General features: G+C 45.2%; 1 long non-coding RNA gene across 1 annotated transcript; it reads right to left on the bottom strand.

Annotated features, from left to right (window-relative positions):
• Nucleotides 1-389: 389 nt before the first annotated feature.
• LOC147709462 (uncharacterized) lies at nucleotides 390-20803 on the bottom strand. The gene is made up of 4 exons (XR_015296554.1): nucleotides 17222-20803; nucleotides 15683-16887; nucleotides 12881-13167; nucleotides 390-614 (listed from the first exon to the last, which is right to left on the bottom strand). It is a non-coding gene; the product is annotated as an uncharacterized LOC147709462 (long non-coding RNA).
• Nucleotides 20804-24175: the final 3372 nt, after the last annotated feature.

Below are 24175 nucleotides of genomic sequence, written 5' to 3'. Positions count from 1 at the left end.
AGAAGCTGGCTTTTGCTTTTGACAGTGAAGGGTGCTATTATGAGATCACTTTAAACGTGCTTTGACATGACGTGCCTTAGCAGTAATCTGTGCCTGGCCCCTTCGTTGTAGAGCCCCAAATGTTGTTGGGGCTTTTGGGGGTCTGTGGGATGTGCACAAATTGCTGTTGACCAGAAAAAGAAGTACGCGCTATTAATGCCTCCTCAAATCATCGAGCACAGGTTTCACCTGGGCGGGGCCCAGACAGGCAGGGGCCACTGAGCTGGCCAATAGTAATTACTCCAGTTCAAGCAGGACAAGGTGTGGTCCTTGAGGTTCACATGAACTTTTTAAAACATGATTGCTTATAAGGTCACAAAGGCGAGACCTATTGGCTATGCCAATGCTTGTTTTTATTTTCTTTGGTATTTGAGTTACGGAGCTACTGGCAGTAAGAAGCATATACTGATTAGATGTCTTACTTTCTAGGTGTCTCCGAGACATGCAGTATACACTTTAGTGTGGAAGCTTCGTAGAAGCTCCACACACTCTCCACCCATCTTTGTTATTGGCTTCGGTCAGTAAATGCATGACGATTAAGTCGTCATTAATATCCTAAGCCTATCACCTCTGACCTGCATACTGCACTTTGTTCTCCCCCCGCCCCGCCTGTCCCCCCCTGCGCGGCCTCAACTTTGCCCCCCCGTACTCCTTCACTCACCGGGTCCGTCCCAGCTGATTCAGGAGCTGTGGGCATATCGTCATCCCCGGGCGAGCTCAGAAACGCGGCGGCCATCTTAGGTGTGGAAAGCGCCCGTCGCACCCCAGTGGCCAGTATAAAAGGGCACCCAGTCAGGTCTCACTTCACTGTGTATTCGAACCCCTCTTGAGGCGGAAAGCCGGGAGGCCGCTGTGATTTTTAACTTTGTTATTTGTATGTGCGATACTTGTGTTTGATTTACTAAACGCTCTAGCGCTGAAATCGCCTCTGTTCCACCCCCCGTATTTTATCCCTTAATTGCACCACTTAGCTTGAATCGCTAAGCTGTATTTTATATCTTGTGTGCTACGATCCACTTGACTTCCAAAAAGCTATTTTAACTTTCACTGAGACGATCGGCTTGACTCACTAAGCCTCTAGCCTCTGTACTTGTGAGCTACGATCCGCTTGATTTAAAAAGCTTCAATCTTAAACTTTCACTGAGACGATCGGCTTGGCTCACTAAGCCTATCACCTCTGACCTGCATACTGCACCCATGCCCCGCCTGTCCCCCCTGCGTGGCCTCAACTTTGCCCCCCTGTACTCCTTCACTCTGTGAGCATATCGTCATCCCCGGGCGAGCTCAGAAACGCGGCAGCCATGTTAGGTGGGGAAAGCGTCAGTCGCACCCCAGAGGCCAGTAAAAAAGGGCAGGACATGCCCCCGCGCAGCGGACGTGTTCAGCGGACGCACCTGGTTCGCGGCGGAGTCGTGCCAGAGTCCTGCCCGTCTGCACTCGTCCGCGACCAGGACGTGGCCACAGCCGCAGGAAAGCCTGCATATCCGGGCCTCCCCCCCTTCACTCCTCATGGTAGGGAGGCGCTCTTGAGTTGTAAGCCCAAGACTTGTACCTTTACATCAACCCTTCTGTCTGGCCCTCCCCTCACTCCCTTCATACAATGTAGCGAGCGAGATAACGCAGACACTCCCTGTAAATACTGCCCTCCTCCACAGACTCCCCCCGTACTCCCCTTATCAACAAAAACATCGCCATCAAAGCGGGCCTGATTTACTGCCGCTCGTTAGTAAAACACTCTCTTGACATAGCGCAATCTCTGGAGGACAACAAGTGGGACCTCCTCTTCCACACCGAAACGTGGTTAGGGAATGAAACCAACCCTGCTCTCTGCCTCGCTATCCCGCCTGGCTATAAAATTCTGTGTGCCAACAGACAGAGCTCCCATCCAGGAGGTGGAGTAGCAATAATATACAGATCACACTGGACCATATCATCCTTTCCCTACACCCAAATCGAATGTATTGAAGCCCTACCCTTCTGTATAAAACTGGAAGCCGATCTCACTTGCTCAGGCTTACTAGCCTACCGCCCTCCGAAATCCAAGCTTACATATCTCCCTACCTTTCTTGATTATGTCCTCCAGGCAACCGTCCGCTATGCAAATTTCACTCTAATTGGGGATTTTAACCTACACATTAACTCCATTGACCCCAGCACGCTTAACTTCCTATCCACCCTAGTGGACGGCGGCCTAAGCCAACTCATCTCCGGCCCCACTCACAAAGCCGGTCACACCCTGGACCTCATCTGCACCAACCTGGCCAACATCACCATTATTGACCCAATCCCCGTGATCTGGTCGGATCACTTTTTTATACCGTTCTCCTTGCATCGCCATGACCGCCCTAAACTCACGGCCAGAACGGTTGGTCGCAATTGGAGCAAAATCTCCCCAGATAATTTAGTGGCTCACCTCCCCTCGGCTGCTCCCCAGGAAGCGTCTGACTTAGACACCAGACTGTCCAACTTCAACAACTGGATCTGTTCTGCTATCGACCAAATTGCTCCTGTCCGACCAATAAAAACTTTCCGAGCGGCCCCCTCCTCACTGTGGTACTCGAATACCCTCCGCACATGCAAATCAGCATGCAAACTACTAGAGAGACGTTGGCGACAATGCTATTCACCCGATAGCAAACTTATGTACAAATCTGCCCTAAAGGATTACTGGAAGAGAATTATTGACCACAAAAGAACCCACCTAGAGGAGAAAATTAATAAATCTCAAGGCTCATCTAGAGAAATGTTTAATACCGTCAGAACCTTCACTAACCCTCTGGCCCTTACACAACATTTCCCGGTGTCGCAGACCCTCTGTGACCGCCTGTCTGATTATTTTGAAAACAAAATTGCAAAAATCTACGACTCCTTCCCCAACAAGACATGCTTAGACACTCCCAATACACACAGAGCACAGGCTGAGCCCGCCCACACCCTCACAAAATTTGACGCAATTTCCCGGAATCGATCCCTGGCGGAATTATTAAAGTGTAAATCTGGCTCCCCCACAGACCCCTGGCCAGCCAAACAGTACAAATCCCTGGCGCCCCTGCTCAACCCTGTTCTCAATGACATCTGGAACGACTCCCTGCAGACAGGCATCTATCCCGACTCCTGGAAGCACGCTTGATTGGTACCCATCCTTAAAAAACCCAATGCAGACCCAAACGAACCAGCTAACTACAGACCCATCTCTGTGCTCCCCGCACCTGCTACAGTGCTCGAAAAGCTACTCCAACAGCAACTGGCCAAATTCTTTGAAGCCCATGGTACTTTTCACGACTCGCAGCACGGGTTCAGACCCGGATACAGTACTGAGTCAACACTCATTGAGATGGCAGACTCAGTGCGGTGGAAAATGGATGAGGGATCAAGGGCGGTGTTGGTGCTGCTCGACTTGTCGGCGGCATTTGACACCGTCTCCCAACCCGTCCTGCTCAAAGCGTCTCCACGCAAAAGGAATCCAAGGCAAGGCATTGGAATGGATTGCGTCCTTCCTCTCAAATCGGACACAGGCCGTGTTCAACCCCCTCCCGTTTACCTCCAACAGCCATCCGCTCAGGTGGGGAGTCCCTCAGGGCTCCTCCCTGAGTCCCCTTCTGTTTAATGTTTACTTCTCCCCTCTGGTGGAGATTATTGCCCAGTCAGGAATCAAAGTCACGTCGTATGATGACGTCATTCAGTTTCTGTTTTCCGATGGCATTGTCTGCCAGACCACCTTCGATCCCTTAAAAGAATGCCTCCGCAACATCGCCCGCTGGATGGACAGCAACTTCCTCCGGCTAAATGCCGGAAAAACCGAAGTCCTCTTCTTTCAGCAGCCCTCGCCACTGGATTCCAACCTTTGGTGGCCCCTGGACCTGAGTGCAACCCCCATACCCGAGGACTCTGTCAAAAACCTTGGAGTCAGATTGGACTCTAGCCTTACATTTCAGTCCCAAGTCTAGACGGTGTCCGCAGCATGCTTCTCCAAAATCAGGATGGTGAAAAAAATTCTAAATTTTCTTCCCAGCCATACGAGAAAAACAATTGTTCAAGATTTAATCACGTCACATCTAGACTACGCCATTGGCCTGTACATAGGTCTGTCTTCTGGCCTACTTCACCGTCTCCAGACAGTCCAAAATGCAGCAGTCCGCCTTGTCTGTGGCATCTCCCTACGAGAGCATATCTCTCCCTACCGGCAAAAACTACATTGGCTGCCAGTCCAAAAAAGTGCAGAATTCAAAGCCCTCACACTCACTCGCCCATAGGGCAGCAAAAGGAAAGGGCTCTGCATATCTTGTTTCCTGCTCCGCCCCTACAGTAATGCTCGCCTTCTCCGTTCTAGCTCTAAACATCTCCTCGCCACACCTAGATTAAAAAAAACACGTTCTGGAGGGAAAACCTTCCAAGTCTCCGCTTCCTCTCACTGGAACAGTCTTCCCATCTCCATTCGGATGATACAGGAAGAACTCCCCTTCCGTAGAGCGCTCAAAACCTTCCTTTTCTGCTAAAAACTTCTCCCCAGTTTCTGATCCAGCTTTGTATACCAAGAAGCGCCGGAACACCCCGTTGGGTTAGCAGTGAGCAAGATAAAATTCACAAATAATAATAATAATAATCCTTCCGAAACTACTGACCCCATTACTGGCACAGTTGTTTCTGGCATGTAATCACGTATGCACATTCCAAGTCCTTACAGGTTAAGGCGCATTGTTGCATGTTCAATACCACACTAATGGCCGGTTGTAGGTATCCAAATACCGGTCAGTAACGGCTGAAAATACCGATGTAGGGCCACCTAAAATACAGATTCGGTAATTTTACCGAACCGATTCTGTAAAATTATCGAATCGGTAAAATTACCAAATCTGTATTTTTAGATGTAGGTAGCACTGTAATCAGTGCTACAGGGCTTTAAGAATGTGTTATTTACCACCAACTAAAAGTTGGTGGTAAATAATGAAAAGCCTTGAAAAGGGATTTTGTTTGCTGTTTTTTTGCTTTTCAAACGCTGCCATGTTGCAGACATACATGCCCTTAGGGCATGTATGTCTGCAACATGTGCACCCATACACGATTGAGGGTTGCAACAGGGTGTCAAAGTGACACCCTGCCACCCTTCAATGTTTCCCCCAATTAGATTCTTACCGATTTGGTAATTTCAAAAGAGAAATTACCTACATCCCATTTACACACTCCTAAATACCGAATCGGTATGATTCGGTATTTACGAGTAGGTAAATTGAGATTACCTACATCTGGCCCTAAGTGCCAATTCATTGACATACCCAGAGACTTATGAATTAACCAGCTGACGGTATACTTTACCTAGGACTGTTAGAGCGACATTGATAAGACATTGATAAAATTGTTACCAGGCAAAGTGGGACAGCCCAGGTCAAGTACTTTGCTGCCTTACACCTAAAATAGTAAGAAATATTGTTAAGTTGTTTGTGAATGGAAGATAAATAATTGTCACAGGGCAAAGGAATGTGGGTATGCATATACCCTGCTCAAGTTGATTGCTGGTAAACGCGGCTGCAGTGACTGTGCACTTAACGACTTTGACATGAAGGCATTATAAAGACTGCACCCATGAAGGCTACGTAAGTAAAAGACTTTCACACAGGGAACTTTTTTTCCGCCAAACAGAACGATGCGATTTCTTTTTTTTAACTCTTGTCACACAGCCCCCTGCGTGAGCTTTCTGTTAAGATGAAAGACGAAGCAGTAATCCTTTAAGGTTGTTTATTGCAGAATAAACATAAAAGCACAGGCGGAGCCAGGAACACATCTCACAGCAAGGCAGCCAGATAGTAACTGACTCACATAAGAGAACACTGTTAAAGCATGAGGAAACATTCTAGAGGCTCGCTCCAACACGAGCCTTAAAGCTACACACAAGGAATAATAACAACATAACACATCCCCCCCTTACAAAGAACAGAAGGAATAAACGAAAAGGGTAGAGGAAAAAGGAAAAGCGGGGAAGATAAAACAATAACAACAAAAAAACAAAACAAAAGATAGCCTACCTAACATAATCTTTTAGCCAACCAGGCAAAACCCTTAACCTCTTTGAACTACCTGCGCCAGGCAAACCGGGAACAGAATTAGCATCAGTAAAAGTGGGGCAAGAAGTCACATTTCCGCCCTTATAATCAACAACACCTTGGCTAGGTAGAGACTCACCTTGAGCCTGACAGATAGGATCACTAACCACAACTTCCCCCTCCCTTAATTGAGGAAGCGACACGTCAGGCGCTAACTGAGATTGTAACTCAGTATTTTCAAAATAATCTTCAACCCAATCAAAATCACCTGAACTTTTCCTCCCAAGTGGCTCCTCATCATGATCTTGACAAATGTCAAAAGCCACATCCTTTAGATTCCAAACTTTACCATCACTCAGTCTAACTGAGTTCCTGAGAACATCAACGACCATTTTAGGCGAATCAAATTTATTCTCACCTTTCACAACTTTATAAGGTTTCCTAACTCTAACCCAATCTCCAGCTTTCACTATAGTGTCTTTAGCACCATGACGTTTATCATAGTATACCTTGCTTTTGCCATGAACCAATTCTAGATTTTTTTTCACCTCCTCAGGGGACCATTCTTGAACACTGTCTTTAAAAACCCAACCCGAATTAAACTTACACCTGGGTAATCTACCTCTCATCATTACAAAAGGGGACACACCAGTACAATTGTTCAAAGTGACTTTATAGGACCAAACAGCTTTCTGTACTTCCAATTTCCAATCCAACTTCTTGTTGTTAGCCGCTTGCAAAATGCCTTTAATAACCCTATTAAAGCGTTCTACCGTTCCATTCCCACTAGGATTGTACAAAGAGGTGGTTTTATGTGTGATGCCACATTTTACAAAATACTCTTTGGCATCTTTGGATAAAAATTGTACACCATTATCCGTTAGGATATTCACTGGTAATCCTTCCACTACAAAAATGTTATCCAAAAACTTTAAAACAGCGTGGGTGTCCACTTTTCCTACGAATTTAACTACAGGCCATTTGGTAAAAAGATCAATAGCCACCAATCCATATTCTTTCGCATCCCCAATTGGACCAAAAATGTCCACTGCAATAGTCTCCCAAGGAAGATTAGGAATGAGTCCCTCACTCATCGTTGGTCTCAAAGTCTTCAAAGACTTATCTGCTGAACTACAAACCGAAGAACCCCTTACAAAAATTTCTACCTCTTTATCAACTTTCGGCCACCAAAACAAATTCTTGACAGCTAATTTTGTTCTTACAATGCCGAAATGTCCCTCATGACACATCTGCAAAATTATTTTTCTCAACCCAGCAGGTGGGACAATTCTGTCACCTCTCATCAAAACCTCTCTTTCCAATGATAACTCTGATCGTATTTCCCAAAACGATTTCAAACTGCCTGACATAAATTTTTCTTTAGGCCATCCTTGACAAATAAACTTTGAGACTTCCACCAATTCCTTGTCAATACCATGCTCCTTTAACCAATCCTCCCTGCTGATGGCTGGAACCCCTGAATCATGTACAAACGCTACAGTGAAGTTCCCCCATGGATCATCAACACATTCCTCTAGAGGAGAAGGCAATCTCGATAAACAATCAGCTACCACATTATCTTTCCCCGGTACATAAGTGATACTGTATATGTATTCTTTCATACGCATGGAAATCCTCGCCAACCTAGCAGAAGCAGTTGCAGTGCCATCAGTAGATAAGATGTGGACTAACGGTCTATGATCTGTCCTGATGTTTACCATCTTACCCCATACAAATGCATGAAAATGCTCTAATGCCCATGCACAGGCTAAAGCTTCCCTTTCTATAATAGGGTATCTGCTTTCTGCTGGTGACAAAGCTCTGGATGCAAACAAAATAATCCTTTCTTTTCCATTTTCTCCAACTTGCGACAATACAGCGCCTAAGCCTTTATCGCTTGCATCAGTTGTCAAAAGACAATCTAAATTAGGATCAAAACTTGATAAGGCGTTTACTTTCTGCAGTTCCCACTTAATCTCAGCAAACTCTCTTTCACACTCCTTAGTCCATTCAAACTTTACATTCTTCTTTAACAAGTACCTGATATTATACACTTTAGAAGCAAAGTTTTTAATGAACTTAGCGCAGTACTCTGCCATTCCCAAAAAGGATTCGATTTCTTCTTTAGATTCAGGTGCAGGCGAAGCAACAATGCTTTCTATCAGCGACGCCTTTGGCCTGACACCCTCCTCGCTAATGATATGGCCAAGGTAAGAGACGCTTCTCTCACCAAATTTACATTTGGATAATTCCACAGTTAAACCTGCTGAATTAAGTGTGTCAAAAACCTTCCAGAGTTTAGCATCATGATCTTCTTTGTCGGTACCTGCAATTAAAACATCATCCTGGAAAAAACAAATGCCATCCATATCACCAAACAATTTGTGCATTAAACGCTGAAACACAGCTGCGGCCGATGCAAGGCCAAATGGCATTCTTATAAACTGGAAACAACCAAACGGCGTGATGAAGGCTGTTAGATGTCTTGACTCTGGTTCCAAAACTACTTGGTGGTAAGCAGCAGAAAGGTCTATCGTAGAGAACCAAGTTGCCCCTCTTAAGGAAGAAACCATCTCGTTAATTTTAGGTAACGGAAACTGTTCAATTACAATATTTTTATTAAGATGGCGTAAATCAATACACAAACGAATTTTGCCATTGGTTTCCTTGCTACAACTACTGGACTAATCCACTCCGAAGAATCTACCTCTTCGATAACACCTTTAGCCAAAAGACCTTGAATTTCTTTCTTAACCTCGTCCCTTATTAACAGGGAAATAGGTCTGACCTTGTGCACTTTAGGCTGTGCATCACCCTTGAGCATGATTCTATGCTCAAAACCTTTCAACTCGCCTAAGTGTCCACTCACAACATTGGTGAATCTACTTTTTAAGGCGTCTTCTATTTTGCTACACTCATCTAAGACTAACACTTTCTCCTTGCTGTTTGGGTCTAAGATGATGTGGAGATTTTTGTTGGTCAAACCAGCCCAGGACAGATGGTCCCGTTTTGGCTATGTACAATTTACCTCTAGTTACTCTACCTTTAAAGAGGAAGGTGAGCCATCTGAAGCCTAACAACCCAATTCTTTCTCCTGTGTAACTCACAGGATTAACATCTGAGGGATTCAACTTGTCCCCTATTTTATGTGTAAATTTCTCCCTCCATACCTCCTCATTAACGATCGTGTATGGAGATCCAGAATCAGCATACACATTCACCTTAATGCCACCTAAAGACACTTCGCAAATTGGTTTACCTTCCATTGCTTCATCAGTGATATTTAACATATAGTTCCCCCTCACATTCTTTACGCAACCATCCTCATCTTCACCACTTTCACTGGCACTCACATCTTCATTCCAGATACATTTGATATTACTGCGCTTGCGACACATTTTGCTAAAATGGCCTATTAGACCACACACACTACACTTTTTCCGTAAGGCAGGGCACGACTTGCAGTAAGCCATATGTTCTTTGCTACCGCAATGGTAACATCTTCTATCATCCATTCTGTTGTCTCTTGCTTGATTCTTGAAAGGCTGATTAAAGTTCTTGTTCTGAAATTGTTTGGTCTGATTTTTTGTTGTTCCTTGAATCTTGAAAACGGCAGACGACCCTTTATCCGATTCCTTTACCGTGTCCTTGACAACAGTAGCACATCTCCCTGACATTTCCGACTTCCTCATTATAGCAAGTACGTCATCTAAAGGTGCGTCACCATTCACCCAAAGACGATCCTGAATCGGTGAGTTGTCATTGTGCATAACCAATTGGTCTTGAATGAGGTCATCGTGCAAGTTTCCAAACTTACAGTCAATAGCAAGTTTTTTTAAGTCATCAAACCATTCATCAACCAACTCTTCTTTCCTTTGTTTCCTTTGAAAAAATGTGTGCCTCGCCACACCTATACACACCTTAGGTGCAAAGTACCTATCCATATCTGCAATGGCGTTATCAAATTGACTTAGGTCAGCATTTATTACTTTTTGCATTCGTGAGAAAGTTTTTAAACCTTTAGGTCCCAAAGAATGCAACAGTATCCTTTTCTTTTGTTCAGGTTTCATCTTTCCATTTTCATCAATGGCGCAAATATAGTTGTTAAAATATTCTTTCCATTCCACCCACTTCATTTCAGGTTGAGAACCTGTAGCCCAAAAAGGTTGTGGGGGGCTGATTACAAAACTTTGTTGGGCCATCACTGTATCTTGAAGTTGATCACCAGTATCTATAAATAGTAACAAATTAAAATGTACAACTAGTGCTCAATAATACACAAAAACACAAAATAAATTAAAGTGTCCCGACTGTCCCACCTGTGCTTCTTGTGAAAAGTCAATTCATTCAAAATTATTATACATAACCAATTCTTGCTTCGTGTAAATAAATAATCCTTGTTCCGTGTAGTCTCTGTGGTGAAACGGCGTGTGAAACTGACCATATAAGCCGACAGCCGGAATTTCCACAAAATGGCCGCTACGCAGGGTCAGGCAGCGTGACCTTGCGCGCTTCCGTCATCCCGCAATTAGTATTGAGTGACGATGCGGAGAAGAATGTTCTGCCAAGAATGGTGGTCGCGCAGGCAAGAGGTCATCGCGCAGCCAAGATCGCGACTGGAACCTTGCAAGGAGATTGAAAAATGCAGGCAGGCGCCGTCAACAAGGTCGTGAGTTGTTACACTTTTTGCCTACCTTGACAAGGTTGATAGAATTTCTTATCGGTTGAGGCAGGGATGGCGGAATAGCGGTCCACATCAAGGAGAAGTCCAGAAAAGTAGTGAATCGTCAAATTTAAAGCAACAACGAAATAAAGATCCGGATCGATCCCTCGCCGTCGCCAGTTGTTAAGATGAAAGACGAAGCAGTAATCCTTTAAGGTTGTTTATTGCAGAATAAACATAAAAGCACAGGCGAGGCCAGGAACACATCTCACAGCAAGGCAGCCAGATAGTAACTGACTCACATAAGAGAACACTGTTAAAGCATGAGGAAACATTCTAGAGGCTCGCTCCAACACGAGCCTTAAAGCTACACACAAGGAATAATAACAACATAACACTTTCCTTTTCCCTAGCGAGCAGTGAGCACAGTGCTTCATCTGAGCCCCGCACCACACTGCAGAAGTCAGCGTGGGTAATATTGTTAGCTAATAACATTTCTGTGCTTTCTGGTGTTAGTGGCGTGGTGTCGCCCAACCCCCACGCCAGTTGCAGCCCTTCCCTGTTCTGCCCTTTCCTCTTCCGTTCTGCCCTGTTGGTATTCCTTTTCTGTTCAGAGCCCCCTTCGGAACATTGGCTCAGTATGGAACCAGTCTTATGAGAGTTGCGGTCTCCCTTTGGATTACACCCATGTTGTTAGCTGAGGTTGCCGTTCATCAGGGGACAGCAATTCTAACAAAAAGAAATGTGATGAACTGAGTAATGGACTTCCTGTATGGTAAAAATGTATCCATCACCGAGCGACAGTGTTGTCCCAAATGGAACAATATTTAACAGTATCGTGATGAATAAAGAAATCTCTAGAGGGTCAAACTTGAGTTCATAAAGGTCTATGCGAAATACAAGTGCAGCATGCATTATATCACGATCTCAACGTGACTTCTAACACGGGTCTGACAAAAAGTTCATCACATTTCAATCAATCAATCAATCATATCATTTGTAAAGTGCACTACTCACTCGTGAGGGTCTCAAGGCGCTGGGGTGGGGAATGCTGCTACTACTCGAAAAGCCAGGTCTTGAGGAGTTTTCTGAAGGTCAGCAGGTCTTGGGTCTGCCGTAGGTGGATGTGGAGGGTGTTCCAGGTCTTGGCGGCGAGGTAGGAGAACGATCTGCCGCCTAAGGTCGCTCTTCGGAAGCGGGGGGGCTGTAGCGAGGGCGAGGTCAGCGGAGCGGAACTGGCGGGTGGGGGTGTAGAAGCTGAGTCGTCTGTTGAGGTAAGTTGGTCCGGTGTTGTGGAGTGCCTTGTGTGCGTGGGTGAGGAGCTTGAAGGTTATCCTCTTGTTGACTGGGAGCCAGTGCAGGTCTCTCAGGTGGGGTGTGATGTGGCTACGGTGAGGGATGTCAAGGATCAGGCGTGCAGAGGTGTTCTGGATGCGTTGGAGCCATCTCAGGAGTTTGGCCGAGGTTCCTGCATAGAGGGTGTTTCCATAGTCCAATATTTCTTCTTTTTAGATCGCTCATATTGAGCATTTTTCCAAATTGTCTGTAACCAGTGCATTCTGTGATACCTCTCTTATGCTATGTTTTGTGGGATTTGTATAGCTCTCTAATCACCCGTAAGAGTATCCATCTGCCATACTTTCTCATCTTGGATAAAGTGCCGACTTCAGATCGTGTCTGTCTCTTCCTATATGCATGCATAGCCTATCTCCCCTTGTCTCTCTCTCTCTCTTGCCACACTATATCTATTTCTCTTTCCCTATTGCTTTCTCTATGTCACACACTCTCACACTATCTCTATTTATCTTTCATTATTGCTTTCTCTCTCTTTCACCCACTTTCTCACTCACACACAAATGCGCACCCTTCTTTCTCCTTCCTTCTGTCTCTCCATTCTCTCGGTTTTCACTTACACACACACATTCGCAGAGCTTATTTCTCTCCATATGTTCCCATACCAGCCATGTCACGCAGCTTGGTGCTTACTTTCCCTCCATATTAAACAATAGTAAATGTTTCAGCACCCAGGCAAATGTGCTGCGTTATTAAATGCATATAAGGTCCTAATGGCGAGACCGATGCATTGCAAATGCATGTTACTCTTACTCTTAGCTACCTAACTACTTTAGGGTTTGACTACAGGGCTAACTCCTTATACACCTTGGGTACAAGGCATTGGATGATAAAAACATCATACAATGCGATCACATATGAATTCACCTCCTGAGTATTTCAAGACGTGATTGCGCATGCACCAGTAGGGCACACATTGCGGTGATCTGCAAGTGAGTGCCTATGTCGAGTTGCATGGAATAAACATCACACGAGCACTATACATGGCAGTAACTTGCATAAGGATTTGTGCATGTCAGATTTTAAACAGCCACACAATGGCACTTGATAAAGGCACAGCAGCATGTATGTAGCCTGTTGGAACTGGCCCTTCTTGCAGGGTCACCCCAAACTTTTTGCTTCTTCCTCCCTCATTTTTCCTGACCCGTGTCTGCTGGCAATAGGACTCTGAGCCCTTTACCACTGCTGATCAGTGCTAAAGTGCATATGCTCTCTGTGTAAATTGTTATTATGATTGGATATACATGATTGGCATATTTGTATCACCATGAAGTCCCTAGTAAAGTGCACTGGGTGTGCCAGGGCTGGTGATGACAAATGCTACTATGGGCCTGCAGCACTGATTGTGCCACCCACAGGAGTAGCTCGAAAATGGTGTCTCAGGCCTGCCACTGCAGTGCCTATGGGTAGTTTAGAAACTGCCATGTCCTCCTGGTCAGTGTCCCCACTGACCAGGCCTAACCCTTCCCTTTCTGTGCAACTCAGTCACCCCTATGGAAGGCCCAAGGTACCCCCCTGGGCAGGGTGCAGTGTATGTGAAAGATAGAGCATGTACTGGTGCAGGTGGCATGCTCTGGTAGTGAAATACAGCCATTTTCGTTTTTCACTATTGTAAGGCTATCTTGCTCCATAGATTAACATGGGGGATGCTGGCTACAGTGGCTTCCAGCATTTCTTCTCATAGGAACAAGATAGGACATAAGTATCTAGTATCCCTGAACTCAGAATTTAATAACACATCTGTTAGAAAAGGTTGTTTTTAAATCCGGTGTTTGAGAACAGCACTTTTAGAAAGTTGCTGTTCTCTTGTCTGACCCTTTGTGTGCCTTGGCCTGTTTATGGATTGACTGTCTGGTTTGAGAGTGACAGGGGCTGGGGATTCCCCAGGAGGCTGGCTGAGTCAGCCCTAGGCTGAATGACTGCATTTGCAACTGGAGTGGTGGGAGGAGTTAGCACCTGGGCCTGAATAGGGCTGTGCCTGCCTTCCACAATGCTGGCTCCACCTCCTGCTGGGCGGCTGACGACCATGCCCCTCACTCTGAAAGGAAAGGAGCAGCCAGGAAAACAAAGTACTCAGGAGACACCCAGAACTGGTTCAGACCGGGCTCAAGGCCCACTTGCTCAAAGAGAACAAAGACTTTTAGGGGTATAAGAACAGGACCCCTGACAACAGAAAATTAGATCATCCTGGAATCAAGAAGGAACCTCTGCCAAGGAGAAAGCTGAATCTGAAGAAGGAAGACTGTCCTGCCGTTGCTCTGCTGGACTGACCTGTTGCTTTGCTGCCAAGGAGAGGGGAAGGACTTTGCTGTGGTGCTGTGTCCCCTGTCTTGAAGGAATCTCCAAGGGCCTGAGTAGAGCTGGCTCCCTGTTATGAAGTCCCAGGAACAAAAGGCTTCACCCCAACTTCCCTGAACTCTGCTGAGAGAGTTCGGTCCTTCCTAGAGTGCTTGATCCAGTTGTGGGGCCTCTGGAAGTTGTACCTGTGCTGGGAAGCTTGAAACTAAGCTTCCCCGACAGTGCGAGAAGATTCCCGCTCCTACGAAGGCCGAGATCGTTGCAGCGCCTGACGCCGCTGCCAGAGCAGTCGCATCCTTGAGTTGAGTTGAGTGAGAATTTGTATAGCGCTACTTTGCCCAAGGGCGTCAAGGCGCTGAAGATGAAATCAAAAGCTGTGAGGTGGAGAGGCGGGGGGGAAGGTCAGTGGTAGGCCTCCCTGAAGAGCCAGGTCTTCAGGGCCTTTCGAAAGAGGGGGTGGGAGGTAAGTTCCTTGATCTCAGCCTTCGTTTGCGGGACGCACCAGACCGGTGCGGGAAAGTCGAACATCGCTGCGAGTGTCGTCGCAGAGCCTGTCGTCGCTGGGTGAGATCGCCACACCGCTTGCTTGCGGACAGCATCACGTCGCTGCTAGCATCGTCGCAGAACCATTGCATAGAGGAGCTGCGAGAGAGAGGATCACCGCTGGACTGCGCATCGTCGCCCCGGAGATCGTCGCAGCCCCTACGAGATCGTCGCATCGTGCCTTTGCAAGAACAAACTTCCTACGGAACCTACGCACCGGAATCCATACAAGTGGCCTTCCTCCTTACACAGACCGGAATCGCCGCAACACGCCCGCTGCTGCAGCGGGGCTGTCGCATCGCCTCCCCAGGGTCTCAGGAGCAACGCATCGCTTGTTTTCCACCGCACAAGCTTCTGCTTTTGGAACTTTGTTGCAACTATCTGTGGATTATTCTATCGCAACCTAAAGAATTTTATCGCAAACCTTATGAACTCTTTTGAAACCATATTCTTGAACTGTGTATGTTGGATTTTTGTTGTTTTGGTCTTGTGTAGTTTAGATTAAATACCTTTATTTTTCTAAACTGTTGTGGAGTTAGTTTGTGGTGTTATCACTGTGTTACTGTGAGTGTAGGTACAAGTACTTTACGCATTGCCTCTGGTTAGCCTAGACTGCTCGTTCCAAGCTACATAGAGGGTGAGCAGGGGTTATCTCAGAGGGTTATCTCCTTGCCCTGACTAGAATCAAGGGTCCCTATTTGGACAGTAGTACCTACCTCTGCCAACTAGAGACCCCCAGTTCTAACACAGCAAATAAATGTATAAGCAATCTTAAATGATATTCTCTTTCTCTTTTACAGGTCCTACCAACAGTTGCAAATATAAACCTGCCAGGGCATGCGATTGTCAATTGCATACTACACATGTACAATCAATTGTGCAATTAACTAGGGGTGGGCGGAATTTGCGTAGTCGCGCAACACAAAGCTCCGCAAAACGGTAAAAAATCTCAGCGAGCACGCAGAAATTCCACGAACACGCAGGAATTGCTTGTTCCGCCCATTCGCAATGCTTTTTACCTGTTTGCGAACGCTGTTTGCGTGCTCGGGAAGAAATATCTCATGAACGTGCATTTTGAAAGAGCAAACAAGCAAAAAATTCTGTGAAGCTGCGGATCGCCGAATTTTTGGCAATTCTGTGTTCTCCGCAGAACGCAAAATTACTCAAATTCCGCAAATTCCACGAGCGGAACGGAATTTACCGCCCAGGCCTCGATTAACAGCATCACTGGGGGAGTATTCCACAGTTGAATCCACACTGACGAAAGCCCAGGACCTTTTTAGGCCTGTCAGAGTAGGGCTGAAACATGCTGGTTGAGCAAGGGTCATAGGACCATTAAATCCTACAGTCCCTTTCCATAATTGAGTTTTTACTGTCCCCATCCACTCCACAAATAAAGGGACACCTTGGAGTGGATGAGGGGTTTTTATCTTCTAGTTGCCCCTTCATCTTTTGCCTTTTTTTCTTTTAAGAGTTCCCTGTATTATGATCGAGCCTGCCCTGACCTTTAGCAGTCAGGGTGAACCCGATGATGAAGCATGCCACTAATAGGGTGTGTGAGGGTTAAAGATAAATATGTTTTTTTTCCATTCCTACTCCCAGTGGGGAGGGGTCTATGTGTGGCAAGCACTTCCTATTATTGCGTCCAGTGTCGTGATATCAGGAGGGATACTTTATAGGTATTGTCTGTTCTTAGCGCTAAGCCAGGCCCTTGACTCCGTTCTGGCTGGGCTCTCCCTCCTAATATGTTTGCTGCCCACCTCTACCCATTCGCAGCAACAGTGAATTGATGTCACTGCTGCTGCAGACGACTGGTCCGACTGTCACTGCTAGGCCAAGGCCTGACTAAGGAATTGTTTACAGCATGTCCTCTCTGAAAATATGTTCCAGCGGAGGGATAGGAAGACACAGAAGAAGCATGGAATATATTATGCAGATTAGAACATTGGAATGCTGGAACCTCCATTGTAGACAATGGAGTGCTCCGTGCTTCTACTGGCCGGTAAAAGCACGCTGAGCGACATTCCAATGTTTTACAAAGGCCTCTCGGAGCTCGAGGGGCTTTAAATCCCCTCGAGCTTCAAGAGGCCTTTGTTTTATTTGTTAGAACATTCTGCCCTCTAGTGTTCTAATAGCCTTATAGCCCTTCGTAGCTGGGCTATACCGGTTATTAAAGTTCCGGTCCCTTGGTAAAGTCCCTCGCCTTTGGCTCGGGCCTTTAACGAGGAGCGGGCCTTTAATAGCCGGTATAGCCTGCTACGGCGGGCTATAAGGCTATATTATGGACGAGGCCTCTCAGTGGTTACAATAAGCAGAAAGACTGAAGGATTTTATTGTATGAAAAACAACATTGGGGCTAATAGCAGTTGAAGGATGAATTGGAAGGAAGGAAAATGGATATATCGGTGAAGGAAAGTGTCAGGAAAATCTGGTGCTAGGAACCCATTACAAGAGAATTGCTGGCAGGCTGCAAGTCACTTAGTTAGCACCAGCTATTCATGCCTTGTGTGGTAGGGATGCTTTCGGGGTTTCGGAGCTGTTAGGTGCCGGAGGTACAGAATGTCTGCATAAAGTAATTATATTTAATGATGCGTATGTCGGAAAGGAAAACGTGTAGAAATGAGTTTATTTACGTTTAACATCTTGTTTCCTAAGTCCTTTGCTGACTGAATGTTAAGTATTTAAAAATGCCACAATTTGTTTTGTTTAATGTGTATTGTCTGACACAGTATAAATTGATTTGAGCTATTGTCAGTAGGGTTCTATTTTTATTTGGACTTCAGTCTGCTTGGATCTCTGCTCGTCTGTACTGCTATCTTCCATTTGGGGATATTTTTGCTAGAAGCATTACATTTTTGTACATCTAATGATATGTTTGCGCATCTGCTTTACTGTTGCTTCGAGGTCACTTGACGCCACGCTCATTTTAACTTTAACTTTCATAGCAAAGATAGCACTGTTGGTTTATTTAACTTCACATCAACTTGCTTGGCGTGCACAATTTACGGGCTCTTTTCCTGAGCACGCACAATGTTTTTATTTCTCACTGAGAGCATTTCTAGCTTATTCTAAATATTCTGCTATTTGATTACGTCTTTTTAAACTGGATTGTGCATTTTTTGGGGACAGTTCATGTGCTGACTGAATACAATTGATTTTCTGTTCTGTAATATTTTTGCTGACTATATTGCAAGGATGTAAATTTAATTACATTCAGTAAATAAATCTAGTGGTAGGAAGACTAAGTGAGAGCCTTTTGGCAAATATTTTTTGCTCAGTTTTGAATTCACTTTGCCACTCACTTATTTTGTGGATAGACCCTTTTTTATTTTTCAAGAAAAGCTTTGACAGTTTTTGGTGGAGAATGTGGGCTAAGATTAAAAGAACTGTCAGGGTACCAGTTTTTGGTAGATAATTCTAGGGAAATTATTCAAATAATTTGGACTTTGGATTGGAGAGTTCTATGGGCAGCGTACACTGTCCTCCGGCTCACAGTCCTTAAGTGCACTGTGTCAAGGGGATCCAGTCTAGGATTGGTGAATGTGAGAGGCTTTGGAGGTGTCAGTGTGCTTCTAGCGTGATAAGAGGCTGTGATATTATTGTGGATGGTATTGTACATTGTTGATAATATTATTATTATTATTATTATTATTGTGATGGTGCTGCATTTCTGTTGTTGGTTATTATGTGTTGACTTTATATGTATTTATGTGTTGATTTTTGTTGATTTTGGTAGATTAGCTAGTCTAGCATAGGGTCAAGGGGTCAGGTAGAGGGTCAAGGAGTCAGGTATAGGGTCAAGGAGTCAGGTATAGGGTCAATGACTCAGGTATAGGGTCAAGGAGTGAGGTATAGCAGCCCAGGTATAGTGTCTGTGAAGGATTAAGCTGTGGCATTCCAGGCCTCCAAGTGTAAGTTTATGATTTCTTTAATGGTCAATAAGTGAGTGTGCACTAATTTGGGATGGAATAGTTGTAGTAGTTTATTTGAGCAAAAAGGGTAAACTATTTCAGGTCCTGATAAGGTTGTCGCTGTTCCAGGACTAGCTCTTGGTGTATTTGTGTAGTGCTACTAGAAGTAGTATACTTGTGGTGAGTTTGAATTTCCTTCCTGTTTCTCGGCGTTCACAGGCAGAGTTGGAAAGGCGGGAAATTTTAATCTAGAATCAGAATCAGAACTCTAGAATCCCGTCACAGGTCGACTAGACCTTTTTACCTGTCATAGAGTGTAGAAGGTAATCTTTTCCAACATGTCAATTCGAACTACCTCCATCGCCTTCCCCAAAGAACCACTGACAAAAGTCAAGTTTGAAAATTTATTATAAAGCCAAAAGCAATTGTGTATATAAACACCTCAGTAAGAGATTCAGTAAATATACGGGTACTAATACAAACATAATCCTACGGAAAAGTCTCAGTCGACTAAGAAACAACACCAGTATGATTTCCAAGACCGCCAGGCTTGCAAGAATTGCTATGATTTGGGCCTTGGTAGGCATGGAAGAAAAGAAGAAATACATCCAGATAAATCTGTCCCTACACTATACTAAATGACATCCCCACAACCAGGTTCTCTCCTAACAAAGGTGTCAGCCGTGGTGACTTCCAAAGAAGTTCACTCACTTCGTTCGGACTTAGCCTATTGAACTCATCTCGCATAGTAAAGCTCTCTGCCTACCCAGCATCTTTCTTCGCCCTCGTGCGCTTCTGCTCTGCTCTCCTATCGGGGTGCTGTGCCTAATACAAAACCACAATGGGGGCGACACGCCCCGAGGGACGCCCCCCTCTAAGCATCAATTTTCAAAGTACTTCATTACGACATCTTCCTCCTTGTTCGTTGAAAAACGGCCTTGGGTCTCAGAGTCGTCTTCTCTTGAAGTTACTTCCCTAAAATTCCGCAGCCACTGCTCCAGGTCTGGAACTACCATCCTAACTCTCATACACAATGGGCCCTTCTCTACTATCTTTGGTTAACCTTGCACCTGCAAAGGAACGCACATAAATCGATTCACATTAAAATGCTACTTGCAATTAATTCTCTAAGGCAACCTTCTAGGAAAAGGCAGTTTCATGATTTAATGTTAAGAGGAACATTCCTAGCTCGGCCTACACAATCCTCTCTCCCCACCTGGGCCTCTGCACGTTTTCGAGATATCACCCTCTAACATTGGCAAACAGTTTCGTTCATTAGGCCTACATCATTATAGCAAAATAAAGAATACATTTTCTAACTAAACACTTCTATGTCGTTACATGAATACAATAGTGAATTACTAAACATGCATTAGAATACATCAATGCCTATTTAAGCATCCTTTAACTGAATTATTATTACACTACAAACACACTTCTAAGTTAACATGACATTAGTATTTCAAAACCGCTTTACGTTACAGCTATGTAAATCCTGGTACATGAGTTCATAGCTTTGTGTCATTCTCAAACATGATTATAAACCTCTATATATGTGGGTGCGGATTACTTGTGAATATGATGCACCCCTACAACTTCTAACACAGTTTTGCGCTCTCTCAGTCCCCCCTTTGATGACCTGTGTCATCACCACCATCCCACATTCCTTAGGGTAGGGACCGATTTAAACAGCACTTGTTGCAACATTTCCTCGCCTGAGCATTTCTAATGCCCTTAAACTTCTGTATTGATTGTCCTGCAACACCTCCATTCTCTGTGCCTGTACCCTCACTGATCTAGCCAACCTATTGGACCTATAACATTTGTACAATCTCAACAAACCCCATATTCCAATCACACAGGCCACTATAATGATGAGGGGCTCCAGTATGTATTCAAGAAAGCTTCTTCCTAGGTTTGCAAACCAACTTCCAACACTTTCAAATCCCTTGCCAACCTTTTCCCATGTATTTTCTTGTGTCAAATCGTTAATCTTATAGTGGATTGCAGTAATGTTGCGTATATATTTCTTCAGATCTTTAGAATTATCCGGAATATACGTGCAACATTCCTGGACCTTCAAAAGTTTACAGACTCCGCCCTCCTTTGCTAATAGGACGTCTAAGGCAAGGCGGTTTTGTAAAACCATCGCCCGTATCGACAACATCTCACCATGGATCAACACCAGTGATTTTGCCGTACTCATCGATCATTCATCCACCACTGTTGCTAATCTCCGTATCTTTACGTCATTTAAAATCACTCCCAACATTGGTATCGCAGCTCCAAACACATCTCCCACTATTGCACCAGCACTTTCTCCTCTCTTCACTCTTGTCAACTTGCCACCCTCCACTTGATCAAAATCCTCAGTGTGATATATCTTAGGAAAGATAATCGCCAGGTAACATGTCCCATACCACTTATCCGGTAACCTCACGTACGCATTTCTTCCACAAATAAAATACACCGTAGGGATCACTTGCACCACGCTCTTCAGGAAATCCTTGATGTAATATTCTATTTTGAAAGTGTGTTCACAAGTTGTCTCCCCCACATACACATTTTCGTAATACGTCTCTGGCCTATGCAAACACAACTTCCCTTTCTGTACCACATCCAAGGCTATCGGACCATAGCTTCCCTCTGACTTATGCCCAAGCTCCTCATCCGTCCAATCTACCTTGCCCTGAACTGATGTCTGCAACTGTTTTTGTTTCTGATACCTATCTTCCACCTGTTCTACGAACTTCTTCTCTACTTCGGTCAAGGAGCAGGTCAAGTTGTGTCGGTGTGCGTATGAGGTATCTATGGCTTTCGTTGGAATGAAAAAGTATCTAAGTCTAACCTCTGATTTATAATAATCCCACTTGTTCAGGTGCTTATAATTTGGGACTTCCGGTAACACAGCATCATAATTCGAAAAGAAATATTCAAAATGACTCCGCCCATAAAATATGCTAAGCAGCAAACTACAGGAAATTCCATACGTTTATGGCAGGTGATGGTATCTAATACCCTCGTCTACTGAAGCTGGCAATTGCATACACACATAACAATCTTTCGCATCCATCGCATCAATATACTCATACAACAATGTAGCATAAGCATTCTTCCCAAAGTTTCCTTTGGACAAATCAGCATGCAATCTATGGCTTTCTTCTGCTAGCAAAGCTTTCTCGGCTCCTATGTTTACCTCTTTCTGGCTAGGAGTGGTAGGTGTAGGTGTTCCCTTGACCTCCGCTTCCTGCTCTTGTGGTGCTAAATAAGAAACTAAAACTACAACAAATATAAAGAAAATCGCTAACCCTATTAGGTGTACCTATAATACATTTTGCCCTACGAGTCGGGTTCCCGGCCTCCATGGTCTCAGACAGTGTGATTCGATTCTAGCAGCAACACAAAGTCTCAGCGATACAAAGTCTTTTGCTTGGCTTTATGAATTTCTCGAACCACACCTAGAAGCAGAGATCCCCTTTCAAATCTTCATTTCCATTTTGTATTCAGGTGATCCTACCCTTCTCTGTCCTCTAAGGGATGTCCCTAAATTTCTTCTTCTTCCACTCGGCTCTAAGTGACTTTAGCAGCTATTTACAAAGTCTTTACTGCGCGTCAATGATAAGATTTTCTCCAAGTGCACAGAGTACGTAATCCAAGAGTTCCATGTGAAGGACTATTGATTCATAGGCAGGTATTTCAGGGCCAAATGTAGGAAAAGTCAATCTATTCAAGATCAAGTCATTTATCTTGCTTAGGAGAGGGGGGTTAGGAACAGTGATTGTCAGTAAAGCTTCGATTTCCAGTCCAGGTACCAACAGTATCACTTCCAACTTAACATTCGGAGTCGTATCGGTCACAAGCACCGACCTCACCCTCCCGGATCTCAGTACACCTGGCATTTGTCAAAGGGTAGGTCCACTCCGGGGTGGCGTATCTTCTGCAAGGTACTCTCACCCTCCTTGATCTCCTCGGACCCTTTTCCTCTGACTCTTGGCTTTCTCCTTCCGGGTCTGATTCTTCAGATACAGGTGCAAGATCCCTTTCAGAGGTCAGCCTCACGTTTAGCCTCTTCCGCCTTTTAGGCCAACTTGCCTCGGTGCCCTTCACTCCTCTGCTCCTCGTCGGCACAACCTGCTCATCCCTGCCTTCAGCTCTTTCAGTGTTGAGATCACCTTCACAGCAGCTTTCCCATTCAGAGGCAGATTCAGTGTCACTGCCGTTGTGATCTCCCTCAGCTCGGTCGGATGAGTTACCAGCCTCTTCAGACGCCCCCACAGCTTGACTTGTCCCCTCTTGTGGATCTTCCTCCACAGCTGGATTTTCTTCTACGAGAGGAGCTGTTTCTTCCAGGGGCGCTGGGACTCTTCGGGTGTGGGAAGCGTGGATCCTATTTGGCAGTCCACCGCACTTCACAGCAGTGTTCGTCACCAAGATGACTTGGAACTGCCCTCGCCAGCAGACGTCTAGGCAACTCTTCCTCACGTGTTTCCGTACTAGAACCCAATCTCCAGGACACAGGTCGTGACAAAGGTCTCTAGAAGTCGGGATTTCGGCCGTCTGCACCTGAAGAGACACAGAATGGATGACGTCAGATAGTCCTTTGCAGTAATCAAGAATCAGATCATCTGTGATATTCAGCAAGGCCGCTGAGGGGACGGATGGCAATCTCATAGCTCTTCCCATCAGCACCTCGTGAGGTGAAAGTCCTGTTCTCCTGTCTGGGGTACTACGCATGCTCATTAACACCAACGGTAAAGCATCTGGCCATTTCAGGGACGTGGACGAACACACTTTCGCCATTCGTGCCTTGAGTGTTCCATTTATTTGTTCCACTATGCCAGAAGCCTCTGGCCGATAACTACAATGTAGTCTCTGATCAATGTTCAGTGCAGAACAAAGCATCTTCACAACTTCACTGTTAAAATGCGTTCCTCTGTCCGATTCCAAAGAGGTCGGGACCCCGAATCTAGGCACTAACTCCCTCAACAATAATTTGGCCACTGTGAGTGTATCGCACCTACGAGTGGGATATGCCTCGACCCATCTAGAGAACACACATACAATTACTAAGACATATCTGAGGCTGTTACACTTTGGCATCTCAATGAAATCCAGTTGCATTCTGTTGAAAGGCCCTCCAGACCTACCCACATGACTTAACGCAACTGGTGTCCTCTTTCCAACATTCTTCTGTTGACATGTAACACACCTCTGACACACCGCTTCTGCAGCCGTTCTGAACTTGGGATTATACCAAGTCTGCCTGAACACTCGTATCATTGCATCTCTTCCCAAATGCACAGAACCATGTATCTGTCGAGCCATCGGGC

Source organism: Lissotriton vulgaris, chromosome 6 (genome assembly GCF_964263255.1).
Source record: "Lissotriton vulgaris chromosome 6, aLisVul1.2, whole genome shotgun sequence".
Classification (NCBI taxonomy): domain Eukaryota; kingdom Metazoa; phylum Chordata; class Amphibia; order Caudata; family Salamandridae; genus Lissotriton; species Lissotriton vulgaris.
This window is presented reverse-complemented; position numbering and strand designations above follow the sequence as displayed.